This window comes from Peromyscus eremicus, chromosome 5 (assembly GCF_949786415.1).
Source record: "Peromyscus eremicus chromosome 5, PerEre_H2_v1, whole genome shotgun sequence".
NCBI classification, from domain to species: Eukaryota; Metazoa; Chordata; class Mammalia; order Rodentia; family Cricetidae; genus Peromyscus; species Peromyscus eremicus.
In genome coordinates this window covers 23,022,816-23,037,472 of record NC_081420.1, presented here as the reverse complement: position 1 = coordinate 23,037,472, position 14,657 = coordinate 23,022,816, and positions in this window count along the sequence as shown.

Here is a 14,657-nt window from a genome sequence, read left to right as displayed (position 1 = left end):
CACTGACCTCAGACACAAGCCCAGAACCTGGATTCACAGAGTTTGCACTTGCATGCACGTGTGTGTGTGTGTGTGTGTGTGTGTGTGTGTGTGTGTGCCTCCTCACCAGACAGGTTCTGAAGTACAGGCTCCTCCCTCCTCCCTGTCACATACCACTGCCACCAAGGCCATCATAAACCACTGGATGGAAAAACTGCCAATGGAGGACTCAGAACAGTCACTCAGAAAGGAGATTTCAGCTCTACCTAAAAATTCCAGAAGCAAGGACTGTACAATCTAAGACTGAAAGTAAGTTAGGATTTTACTTTAAGTTAAAAACTTAACAATAATCACCCATAATCATCCTGTACATGAGCTAGGGATGTAGCTGACTGAGTGCTTGCCTAGCATGGTTCAATCCCCACTATCATACACAAAAAAATGTATTTTAAAAACTTGTAAATCCCACATCCCATATCAACAACCACAGTGACTCTAGGTATAGTTCAGTATTCCCACAGGTTTCCAGCTGGATTTGTCTAATTTATTTGTAGTGTTTTATACTGTCAATCCTTCACCTTTCCCTCAAAGGATAGTGAATTATCTCAATTGCTTTTTTCTAATCCTCAAATAAAAAATAGCTACTCAGGTGGCTTTAAACTGGCTAGGGTTGTGGCGGAGGGTCTAATACTTCCCCAGCACGTGAGACCCAGCACCATACAGACAAAGTTTTCCACTGCATGTGTAGTGAGTCTCAACAATAACAATAGGTCTGTCCCCAGTAACGGCGAAAAAGAGCAAATTCCCTTCGAATCCTTTCTGAACCAATATTCAAGCTGACATAGAATCACTGCATTTATTTGTTTGTTTGTTTATTAAGTTTTGTTTGTTTTGTTTTGTTTTTTTGAGACAGGGTTTCTCTGTGTATCCCTGGCTGTCCTGGAATTCACTCCATAGACCAGGCTGGCCTCAAACACACAGAGATACACATGCCTCTGCCTCTCAATTTAATCCTTTAATCCTCTGCTGGGATTCAAGGTATGTGCCACCACCATCTGACTGAATAGCTTCATTTCAAAGACTACCATTTGTAATGAAAAAACTCTGTGTCAAGAATCCTTAAACGGAACCCACCATCTTTCATTGAACAGAGACGGTACATATGGAATATCAGAATCTGAAGTTGGCAGAAGGAATGAATGGTTTCTTAGTGACTACTGGGCCCACATTTAGACACCTGTTCAGTCTCTGTCCATCATGAGACACAGAGCAGAGGTGCTGGAGGCTGGCCACCCCAGCTACACCATCAGACATCAGACCAAACATTAACAGCAAGAAAGCTCAGAAGTACTTAGGGTTTGACTGGAGAGGTGGTTTTGTAGGAGGAGCAGAAGTCTTCCCTTTTCCAGCCACTACCAAGTAGGGAAACTTCTACCTTCAATTCCAATTCTGCTTCTCACCCAGCAGTATGCTCCCAGCTTTATTCCCGTAGGTGCCCTTTAGAGTGACTTCCTCACTAGAGAGAAGAAAAAAATCACTGGTCCAGACTAAAAGAAGTTCCCCAAAGGCTCCAGAAGTTGTCAGCCTGGTTTGCCTCTGAGCTCATGGCCTCAGCACTCACCTAAGTCCTGAGCTATGGGTTCTAAGTCTAGACCTGGCACAAATAGCAAAGATCTAAGCAATGGAATACGGCTCAGTGTGGTCCAGCATTTGTCCAGACTGTGCAAGGCCCTGGGTTCCATCCTCCTCACGACGCACCTTGTACATACAAAGAGTCCCAGGATGGACTAGACATTCTTTCTAGAGCTTTCCCTAGATCTCCTTCCTCCAGGCAAATGGGACAGGAAGGGAGAGTGAAAAGCAGCAGGTTCAGAATACTGGCTTCCCAACACAATGTTCAGCGTCACGTGACCCACAATCAGACAAAACTCAGTGTACTGTGGTCTCCTTCGCCTCCATGGCTTTCAGTAGGGATAAATGCACCGGTATCCAGAGCACTGGGGTAATAATTATCAGTACCGCTAAACTGAGGCAGGAGACAAGTGTCATTTTCCCTCCCTCCTCCTCCTCCTCCCTCTCCCTCCTCCTTCCCTCTTTGTTACCAATTCCTGTGTTCATTTTCATTCCATACTTTTAGTCAAAGCAAAGATCGCTCATGAGTTTGAATACTTGATTCACTTGCAAATAGTCTCAAAACAAAGCTCTGAAGTCCAAAACAGTGATCAGGCCTCATTTTTCAAATCTGTCTGTTCTTGGAAAAACAGAAACTTAGACTGTGGTAGAGCTGGGAGCATGACTCCGTGGCAGAGATGTCTAGCATAGGTGAGGCCCTGGGATAGAACCCCAGCAAAGGAAAAAAGAAAAAAAGAGAAGAGAGATAGAGAGGGCGGGAGGAGGAGGGAAGAGGAAAGAGGCAAATTAAGACTGTATCACAACTGAAAAACAAAATCAAACTCCAGCATCTCACTGAAGGCCCACCTCCCCTACGACTTACTGACAAGCAGCGGATGAGTTCCCATGGGGAAGCTGAAAATGTAAGTCGCTCCCACTCAGCCCCTGTGGTTTTCCATCCTTTAGCTAGAGGTACAATTAGAGAAGGCTCTCAATCACAGGTACTGTGGAGTGAGTCATGGCATGGACTTTGAATGGCTCTGTTACTGAGCGTCTGCTCCTCGGAGACAGAGGGAAGCGGAGAGGGTGTCTGCCGGTTTGTGAGCATTCGATCAGATGAGGATAATGGCAGATACGCTGCCTATCTTTCTTATAGTGCTGTCTACACAGTGATCCTTCTCCGGGAACCTGGAGGAACAGCTCACACACCACAGGTGACGTGAGCAGAAGGAAAGGAGGTAGACAGTGACTATACGTCATCCCCTTCATAGTGGAATGGTGACAGGGATGCTGTGTGTTGAAATGCCTAGCATTATTACAAAACTTCCATGCTCTTAGGCAGCACCAGGTCCTGAAGAAAGAGGTTAGGGCAAAGAGTGCTGCCCAAGGAGGCTGCAGGATTGGTTTTCTCTAGCCTTCCTTGTGCTTGCTAGCCCTTATTTGGAGGCAGCTGCTCCATCTAGTTAGAAAGGCAGAGTAAGTGTAGTTAGGCTCAGCCCAATGCCGGATACAAATAAAGCGGCTTAAATGATTTTAGCCACACTCCACTAAGGCGGTGGGAATGTGTAGGCCAACCTATAAACATCATAAGGGGCCTTGAGTTTTACAGCATCGTCCCTTTCTTGGTGTGGACTTGTAGCCTCAAATCTTTTTTTATCAGGCTAAAAGGGGATGTATTTTATCATAATGGCTTTATATCTGATGTGTACAAGCCAACACAAATAGGGTATTAGAAGGAAAAACTGAACCTCAGGCACCATTTTATGAGTGCTGGTGTTTACATCAAACAACATATCCTACGAGCATTATATTAAGCGTGGACAAATCATTTGCCTGAGGATTAGGTGTTGTGCCATGGTAACGTAATCCTGCTGTGGATTTTTTTTCTTAACTGCCAAGCCAAACACAGTCAAAAAAAGTAACAGTAAGAGCTCCCACAGGAGTGAGCTTTTCCTCTTGTTCAAGTAGGAAAAGCAAGTCCAAGCTCAAACTAGCGCAGTGTCACCCTCAATGTTTGATTGACGCAGACACGGTCTCTGCGCTCTCTAACAGGTATCCCTGGATTTGATGTCATTACTGGAGTATGCCGGCTACACGGCATTCTCCAAAGATAACAGGCAGAAAAAGTGAAAGCAGTGCCCAGTAAGTGGGAACTCAACAGGACCCCAGGCCTCCCACTGCCCTAGCCTGCTCCAAAGGATGCCACTGCTTGACCATTCTCAGCTATCCCATCCCACGTGAATAAGAGCAAGGAAGTTCAATGTGGCAAATGATCTTACTTTCTAGGCCAGAAACATATTCTCTGGGTTTGGTTGTTCCAGGCACGGCCTCAGGTAACCCAGGCTGGCCTCGAACTCGCTAAGGAGCTGAGGATGACATTGCGTTTTTTGAGCCTCTTTGTTTTCATGGGCTCAGTGCTGGGACTACCGGCCTGCACCACCAACCACACTGAGCTTATTCTATTGGAGGAACCAAGCCCAGGTCTTCATGCGTGCTAGACGATCCCTCTCCTCACACAGCTAACCCTAACCCAGGAGCATATTCCTTAAAATGCTGCAGAGCAAGCCAGAAATAAACGGAGGTCCTCAGAGCTTGGGAAAGGGAGGGGAGGGGGATGGGTTCCAAATAACAGGTTCCAAAACACAATCCAATAGGAAGAGTTAATTCCCCTGGTCGATACCATAGCAGGGAAGGTATTGCTTTAGACCAACAGTTTAAATCTGTGGGTCTCGGCCCTTTGGGGCAAAAATGACCCTTTCACAAGGGTCACCTAAGACAATCAGAAAACACAGATATTTACTTTACAATTCATAACTGTAGCAAAATCACAGCTATAAATTGGCAATGAAAGTAATTGTTTGGTTGGGGTCACCACAGCAGAAGGTATTGAAGGTCGCAGCATCTGGAAGGTCGCAGCATCTGGAGAACCACTGCTTTACACACTTTGCTGTGTGTTTTATAAAGAAATGGAAGGGGGATGTGCACACAGCTGGCTGGGAGAGCATTTGGCTAGCATGCACAAGGCCTTAGGGTCGACTTCGGAACTAGAAGGGCTAGAAGAAAGGGGTGTGAACATTCCCAGTGGAAAAAAATGACACGTTTGAGGAGATGGAAATGTCAGTACCCTGGTGTGATAATGACACAATATGCACATGTATCAAAATATAACATGGCACAATTATTGTGTGTCAACTGAAATTGCAGTGTGCATGCGCCTGTGTCGGGGACACACAAACACAGACACAGGTACAGTGAGTGTGGAGGCCAGAGGCCAGCATCAAGCATTCTCATTCTCTTCTCCATCTTCTTTCTTGAGACAGGGTCTCTCACTGAACCTGGAGCCGCTAACAGGCTAGACTGGCCATTGAGCTCCATGAACATTCCGGTCTCTACCTCCACAGCACCAGGGTTACAGGCACATACACCCCTTCAGCTTTTTATGTGGGTTCTAGGGAGCCAAACTCAGGTTCTCTTGCACAGCAAGTACTTTATTGAGTGAGCCATCTCCTCGGCCCCTCAATTTCTTTCTAATCTTACAAAATAATCCATAAATATAGTCACCGGGCATATTTGCAAACTAGAGTTTCGTTAGATGGTCTCTAAAGTTTTATACTATGAGATTTATCTCATAGACAAGCATATCTTACTTTTTCTAAAAGTTCAAATGAAGCATTCTATCTTGACAGCAAACCTCTGCCTTATTTCAAATTTGGTAAAAGAAGACTTGCCAAGTATAGAATGCATTGGATTATTTCTTTGAATAACATGGTAGTTTAGAGTGGGATAACCTGAGTTAAAATCTTCATTCGGCCAGCCGCCAGTTGTCTGTCTGTTTAACCTGAATTGGTTTCCTGTACCATGGGCAGGAACAATGATGCCAAGCATGTTAGTGTGTGTGAAGGCTGAGCACCCTCAGCACTAGGAGTTACCCTTCACCTTCTTCAGCCAGTTAGAGGACTGGGCCATCAGTACTGCACTGGGGACTGGACACCGGTCTCAACTTCCCGTCCTCAACCTTTGCTGAGATCTGTTCACCATCAGAGCAGAAAGAAGCTGTAGAAAGGAATGCCTCAGTCTAAGGGGACAATACTGAGCTAGGATGCACTTTCCCCAGAGGTGCCTCTGGGACCAGGTAAGGTCAGTCTTCTTGAAGTCACTACCTAGTTCTAGTGTGGCTAAATTGCAGATGACATCTGTCTCTGGGTCCTGGCAAAACTGTGCCACCTTCTCAAGTGGGCCACATAGGAATACAGGCAATAAACACTGTCACCAGCTTGGTCCTCTGCAGACCGAACTATAGAAGGAGAAAACTATTATTTTGCAAATAGTAATTGTTTCCATTGAACAAAGGTAATGATGCTGACAAGCTTGAAGTGTGGCCGAATCAAAGACAACACTTGAGTAAGCTGCTAAGCACTTCTGTGAAGAATATGAATATAAACCAGAGAATATGAATATATACTGGGAAATATGAATATGCACTGGAGAATATGAATCTATACTGAGAAATATGAATATTTACTGGAGATTATGAATATATACTAGAGAATATGAATATATATTGGAGAATATTAATATATACTGGGAAATATGAATATTTACTAGAGATTATGAGTATATACTAGAGAATATGAATATATATTAGAGAATATGAATATATATTAAAGAATATGAATATATACTGGAAAATATGAATATTTATTAGATATTATGAATATATAGTAGAGAATATGAATATATTGGAGAATATGAATATATACTAGAGGATATGAATATATTGGAGAATATGAATATATATTGGATAATATGAATATATACTGAAGAATATGAATATATATACACTTCTACAGCAAATTGCCCAAGAGACTACACAGGTGGGTCTATTCAACCATTCATGTTCCTGCACACATGTTTAATTAGCATTTATGTGTTAACCACTCTGTCACACCCTGGGGACACACCAGGGAGACAGACTTAGTCACTGTTTATAAATTCTTGGTCCATAGGTTTCTACAAATGACCAACACCTTGTAACTACTTGTTAAATTCTTACTGCTTGAGAAATGACAGGGAGCCCCCAATTCATTCAGATCTGATAGTGTTGTGGAGCTATAATCCAACCAAGTCACAAGCCTGAGCAGCTAACTACACTTGAACATTGTGGACCCCATTTCTCAATCTAATTAAAACACGTAAAGGGGACAGGCTCTCATTTCAAAGATCTTGGGGGTACTTCTTCCTGAGGTTCTGTACAGGTTCTTGTGTAAAATGTCCAAGACTCTATGCATGTCTTCCCATACACTTTGAGTCACCTCCAGGTAACTAAAACCAAATGTTATGTAAATATTTGTTCTGCTGTATTGTCTAGGGAATAATGGCAAGAGAAAAGTCTACATTTCAGCACAGATGCAGGGCTTTTCTTGAATATTTTGCTTAAATCCACAGATGTGGAACCTATGGATACAGGGGGCCAACTCCATGTGGAAATTGTAAATAACTGCTATCACTTTTCTGTAGAATTGCCTGGAAAATGGTAAGACTCAGATTCAGTCATCTGAATATGTTCTTGAGTAGCTAAAATATAAAGAAGTCAGATGGTCTGGGTGAGGTAAGGCAGTGGAGCAAGGGCTCTTAGTCCTTAGTGTGGGAAAGTTCCAGAGCATTCTATTTCCTTTCCTGTGCCTTAAACACCTTGGTTGTGACTCCAGGTGAGTAATTTCCTCTCCAGTGTCACCATTTCAATCACGACTAAAATAAAGGAGAATTCTCACCAAACCGGTTCACTATGAGCAAAATAGTGCAATTTTATGCACCATAATTGGTTATTGTCTTTAGGATTGCCTGCTCTTTTTTTTTTTTTTCTTTTCCTTTTCAGCTCTGGGAACTGAACACTTGCTCACCATCGTCACACATTCTAAACATAGAACTCATTCCCATTAAACTCAGTCCTCCATCTCTTTGGAAGTAACCACTTGATAGCAAAAGCATTTCTTTGAAGAATATTTCTAGTAAATAGATTAGTAAATGAATCCCTCTAACTGGTGCTCTAAAAAAAATCATCACGTTTTGTGGGCAGGGTCTCATTATGTAGTCCTGGGTGGCCTAGAATTTACTGCGTAGACCAAGCGGCCTAGAACACACAGAGATCTGCCTGAAACTGCCCCGAGTGTTGGAGTTAAAGATGTACACCACCATTCCCAGGTCTCAGTACAGCATCTTGTTTTACTCAACCCGAAGTTTCTCCCTCCATTTTCTACGAGTGAAATATTAGAACAATTACCACTATGTTTTTCTTTTTTTTAATTGATTAATTTATTTTTGTATTATCAGCTTGATACAGTATAAATTCTTATCTTAATAGTGAAATGTTTCATTGAGATTTGCTCAGTAATTGAGTAAAACCAAAACTTATTATAAGCCACAGTCATCCTAGGGTTCCCCATGCTATATATATAGCCTCCATGGTTCTGTGGGTTGCAGTCTGATTGTTCTTTGCTTTATATCTAGAATCCACTTATGAGTACATACAATGTTTGTCCTTCTGGGTTTGGGTTTCCTCACTCAGGATGATTTTTTTCTAGTTCCATCCATTTGCCTGCAAATTTTATGCTGTCATTGTTTTTCTCTGCTGAGTAGTACTCCATTGTGTATATGTACCACATTTCCTCAATCCATTCTTCAGTTGAGGGGCATCTAGGTTGTTTCCAGGTTCTGGCTATTACAAATAGTGTTGTTATGAACATAGTCGAGCATGTTTTTCTTCACACCGATTGGAGTGTTTTCTGGTATGTGTCTCTGCACTCTTGGGAATTGGCTAAGAAGATGTGTATGTGTGGCTCCCACCTCTATACCTCAGAACAAAAAGTTGGCATGTGGAAGTTCACCACCACAGAAGTTAGAAACCAGAAAACTTAACCCCATATACTTTGTCCCAGAACTTTTTGTTTTGTTTTGTTTTGTTTTTCGAGACAGGGTTTCTCTGTGTAGCTTTGCGCCTTTCCTGGAACTCACTCCATAGCCCAGGCTGGCCTTGAACTCAGAGAGATCCACCTGCCTCTGCCTCCCGAGTGCTGGGATGAAAGGCGTGCGCCACCACCACCCGGCATCCCAGAACTTCTTTAATACTTCAAATCCCTCAGAACAGATTCTAGTATTTGTCAAACCTTTACTTCATTTATCCAAACAGTTAGACTCCACCTTCTTACTCTGTTTTTCTCCTGCCCAGAGAAACCTTGCCCACCCTAGGTAGCCACCTCCTTGCCCCATGTATTGAGCTCCAAGTAGCCATAAGGGTGTACATATGCTCCCCAAGCAAAACACATATGAGATATCAGTTTTCTGAAAACAAAACCATCTCCAATGTGACATGACTCCTCAGTGAAGACACTTTCTACTCTGCTAGGAACGAGAAAGAAAAGCATTAGTAGGAACTTTAAGTTTCCAACTGTCAACTGTGGGTTTAGAGGAGTTTTTTGATGGGTTGTTTTGTTTTTGTTTTTGTTTGAGACAGGGTCTCACATAAGCCAGGCTGGCCCGGAACTCCTGATCATTTGGGATTCACTAGACTCCCTGGTGTGTGTCGCCTGGCCCAGCCTAGCCTAGCACATCTGCTTTAAAATAGACTTGTACCTAGCTGTGGTGGTTCATGCCTCTAATCCTAATACTTGGAAAGCTGAGGCAGGGGGATTGCTGTGTTGAAGTCCAGCCTAGGCTACAGATGAGTTCTAGGTCAGTCAGAGCTACAAAATGAGAGCCTATCTCAAAAAAAAAAAAAAAAAAAAAAAAAAAAGGAAAAAGGAAAAAGAAAAAGAACAAAGAAACTTGGACCCAGAATCAACTTGCCGTTGGGCATTTGATTCTGGTTCACTTTGGAGGTTAATTTCTCCTACCAGGTCACTACGTGGGTATGTACATAAATTCCTGTTTTTGGCATTAGGGTTATGTTTGTTTGTTTAACAACCTCTTCTGATGAATTGTAAGTTGTTTGAGGGAAAGACCAATGTTCAAGTTTGTACCTCCAGAGCCTAAAATTCAGCCAACCCTTATTAATCTCCCTCTGTATGGCCTGTTCTGGGCTCTTTGCTCTGGGAAGGAACCTGCAGCTCTCCACTGCTCAGTAAGTTGCATTTATCGCTACCCTCAACAATGCTATATTGTCGTCATTTTCAAGTTAATTTTTACCATCCCATGTTTCAGTATGCCTACGCATTTATCAAGCTTCAACCTTTGGCAAGGAAGCCCTAGGAACCAAATACCCATGGACAGAGGTATCGAACAGGGAGAGAATCACTGTACAATCTGGGGTAAAGTGGCCTGCTTCTGAAGGCTCCAAGGTCCTGTTGGAAGACAGTGTTTTGAAAGACTTTAACCTACTCATCATAACCTCTATAGCCAGATCAATGTCCTGAGGCCAAACATCCTGGGGTCCCAGGACCGGCGTACGTGCCTATAGCCTCTCGTACACTCCCTTCCTAGCTGCTGACTCACAGAGAGGTTGAGCAAGTGGCTAGCCTCTGCAACCTCTGCTTCTTTACCTGAATAAGGGGAATGAAGATAACAGCTAGGACAGACATCAGTCGCTGAAATGAGGTCTGAACTGAAGGCAGGTTTATCAAGTCTTTAATGCCGCCAAGAATCTTGGAAAAGGCCAAAATGAAAATGAGGGCAACAGCAAAATCAATCTCTCTCTCTCTCTCTCTCTCTCTCTCTCTCTCTCTCTCTCTCTCTCTCTCTCCCCCCTCCCCCCCCCCCCCCCCCCGCCCCCGGTCATTTACCTATGTTTAAAGGCACCATTACGTGTGTTTCCACTTGAGAACATTAAGAAGTGCTCCAGCAACATAATCTGGAAGAAGTATTTCGACCAAGCCAACGCCTTGGTTTTACAAAGGAATCAGCAGAGTAATGAAGGCTATACCGTTTACCAAAGGCCATGCGGCCAACTGTTGATTGGCTGAGATGAATTCTGTGATACCATATTTGGAATCATTAGCTGTAACCTTCCCCACATTTCTGCTAAGACACTAAAGACGATGACAACCTTTCTAAAAAGTGGCTTAGGAGACCTTTAAAATGCCCTAAGTACATGCATATAATTTGACCCAGAGACTCCGTGTCTAGAAATTTTCATAAGAAAGTAATTACAGGGCTAGCTGTGTGGATCAGTGGTAAAATGTCTAGCATGCACAAGGCCTTAGGTTCAAGCCTCAGTATGGGGGGGAGCATCCAGAGAGGAATCTGATGTTCCCATGCCTCAGGCATATAATGTGTTTTGTGTGTTCTTTTCTCTAATTTTTTTATTCTTCTTTATTTAGTCTATGGGTGTTTTGCCTGCATTAACATATCCACCATATATGTGCTTCATGCTGTCAGATGTCAAGAGAAGTTATTGGATCCCCTGGAACTAAAGTTATAGACAGTTTTGAACTGCCATGTAGATGCTGGGAATTGAACCTGGGTCCTCTGGAAGAGCAGCCAGTGCTCTTAATCACTGAATCATCTCTCGGGGCCCTTTTTACTCTACTAAAAATATAATAATGACTGTAGGGGCTGGAGAGATGACTTGGTTGAGAGTGAGCACTAGCTGCTCTTGCAGAGATCTCCGATTTGGTGGCACCCCACCGTCTGTAACTTCAGTTCCAGGAGATCTGTGACCTCTTCTGACCTCTTCCACAGGCACCAGTCATACATGTGGTGCACCTACTTAGACTCAGGCAAAACATTCATACATGCAAAATAAAAAATAAGTAAATTTTTAAAATAAATAATAGTAGCTAGAGTTGCACTATGATTTCATCGCAAAGATGTACATAGCAGAGTAATTTATAGTTGAAAAGGAAGCAATGCATATGTACAATTATAATGGTTTAGTTAAATAATGATATATAGGGAAACTAATCAAGCACTAAAAACTATATTGTAAAAAATTGTCATGTTGTTAGATTAATAAAAAGCAGGCCACAAAAAAAAAAAAACAACAACAAAACAATCCAAACAACAACAAAAATGTGAAGTAGTATACAGGACAGTCCAGATGAGATTGGCAAAGAAGTTGGAGAAGCTGAAGAAGAGAGTATCATGTTCAGGCCGTCTTTTGCCAGAATCTTCATGGTCTATTTCTCTAGGGACCTTAAAGAGCTGTACATTTACAGGTACTGATTCACTAGATGTTTGTGCTAAGGTCACCAAATGCGGAAGTTGCTGAAAAAGATACCAGGAAAAGAGGAGAGCATGAGGTCTGGAATGAGGTCTGGTGGGAAAGAGGGGAGGTGTCAAAGGGGTGTCACTTACCATGTGGATCTGGGAGAGCTATGAGTGGAACTGGGTGGGGCTCTGGAGCTGAATCAGAGATGGCTGATAAACTCTGACCTAGCCAACTTCATGATGAGACACACAGAGATAACAGAGGAGGTGATGATGGTGGAATACGCTCACAACTTAATAGGAGGTGAAAGCAAGATAACCAAGAGGAGTCATTCTTGGCAATTTCATGCTCGGAAGCCATTTTCTGCAGCATCTCATGGGGTTAGGACGGCGGCCATTTTACATCTTCATGATGATAACACAATTGATAACATGAGTAACATTTGGCCAATGTGTGACATCCCACCAGACGCGGTATACCTGCCATCATTCATCTTCCCTTATTTTCATGCAGCCAGGAGAGGGAAAACACTGCCTGAGCAATGGGGTTAGTCACACCCAGATTAAATTCCAACTTTGCCATTCATCTCCTGACTGCTCTGAGACCGGCTTACTCATCTGCTAAATGGGAATGACAGTCATCTACTACACAAAATAAGGAGAAGAGCAAAATGAGTTCAGATACACGGATTACACAAAAGGCTGAACCCCCAAGTACTCTTCTTTACCCTGCTTCTCTAGGCTAGAGCCTAGCAACACTGGGGAAGGAGAGACGTGGGCCATCCAGTGCCACCTGTCTCACTGTGGGTTTTACTGTCACCATGAGTTCGATCCGAGGTGCCAGCCGCCGCTGCTTTCTTCACTCCCGTCAGAGGCTGCCTTCCTCTTCACCTGCACACGCACACTGTCCACCAACAAGCAGACCTGCTGCTTTAATGGAAGCTCTTCGTTTGGAGTAGAACGTTTGCCAGAAATACTCGTGCCAGAGTGGCCCCAACACATAAGAAACCCCTCCGGGTAGGGGCAGGCCACTCTACATTCTGGGTACGTTCTTAGCATGGGTGTCTGTCAAGACTGTTAGGGCTGGGTTTCAGATTGGCTTCTTCAAAATACCTGCCAATGGCAAGATCACAGATGTATGGATCTCCAGTTTAGAACACTATCAACAGAGTCTACAGGGAATGGAGTGAAGCTATGCACCCTTAGTCCCCTTAGTGGGGCATGTGTAGCAAGCTCCAGGTTAGCCAGGGTACATACTGAGACCCTGTCTCAATAAATAATCAAACAAACAAATAAACAAATTATAAAAAATAAAAAGATTCTATGGGGGAGCAGTTCTGATAGATAGCTCTTTTTTCTTAAGCTTTGAAATCTATTTGCCTACCTCTTCCATTTACTGATCTTAATTCCACTCTCAAATTGGAGAAAAGAAGCTAAAAACTCCTTCTTTCCTGTCTGCTGTCACATAGTCCATAACAGATGTGTGATAATGATACTATTATCCTTTTTCTTAAGCTTTGGTTAGAGGTGTATTCTACAAGCAAAAACAAACAAACAATAACAAAATGGTTATGAATAACCAACTTAGCTTACCCCTCCAGCTGGGGGTGTAGCTCAGTGGTCAGGAGTATAATGCTTGCCTGTTACATGTGAAGCCCTTGGGTTTGTTTCCCAAGCACCACAATAAATGATAAATAAATGGACAGGTAAGCACAAAGCTTCTACATCTCCTGGGATGACCTCTAGAAAGCAATTTTAAGAAAAGAAAAAGCCAGAGTTTTACTATCTAGCCCTGGCTGGCCTGCAACTCACTATATAGACTGGGCTGCACTTGAATTCACAGAGAAATCTGCCTGCCTCTGCCTCCCAAGTGCTGGGGTTAGAGGTGTGTGCCACCAGCATGGTTAGAGAGCAAAATGAAATGGAAGAAGAACTGCAACCAATATCAAAAGCAAAACAAAAGATGGCTCAGCAGGTAAAGATGCTTGTTACACAAGCCTGCTCACCTGAATTCAGTCCCTGGAACCCATGTGAAGATAGAAGGAGTAAACGGACTCTACAGAGTTATCCTCTGACCTCTACAGGCGCTCCATGACATGCCTTCCCCACTGTTTATGCACATGCACACACACACACACTAATGGTTATTTTAAGTAAAATGAAGATAAGGCTAGCTAACATCATTACGCCCTTCCTCCTTTTATATTTAGGCATATTTTCACTGGGAAACGTTACCAAACAGATGCATACGGGGTAAGGCTGCCATTGCTAAATAGTAAGAACCAATTTTCCCATGGAGAAGAGACTGCAGTGCCGCTCAAGTCCATTCTAAGCAGATGGGCAACCATGGCAGAGGAACTTTAACCCCAAAAACACAGAGATGAGTATGTCATTATTCCATTAGTAATAACATATTTTCATATTAGTAAAGCAATTTACATTTTCAAATAACTCAGCCAACCATATAATCAGCTGCTCCTTAGGGACAAAAAAATTAAAGCAGATATTAAGCCCACGTGTTTATAATCCCAGCACACAGGAACTAGAGACAAGAGGATTTAGGAGTTCAAGGCTAGTCTCGGCTGCATAGAAAGTTTAAGTCAAGACTGGGCTATGTAAAACTATCTCAAAAAATAAAATAAAATAAAGCAGGTGTTGTTAACACTGTATTTCAGATTAACCTCCTAGGGAAGTTAGGCAACATGGTTACACTTGAAAGTTTGTATTGTGGAATAAGTATGGTTTTATTTTGGAACGTAAGAGAGTGGGCTCCTTAGAGAGGTGAGCCAGTTCCAGATGTTCCAGGTGTTGGAGGTTGAAGTGTGTCCCCATCCAAGTTCAAATGTTGCAATCCTAACTCTTAGCACCTGAGATCTGAAGGAGAGGTCTTTAAAAAGGAAATTAACTTAAAATAAAATCATGTGGTA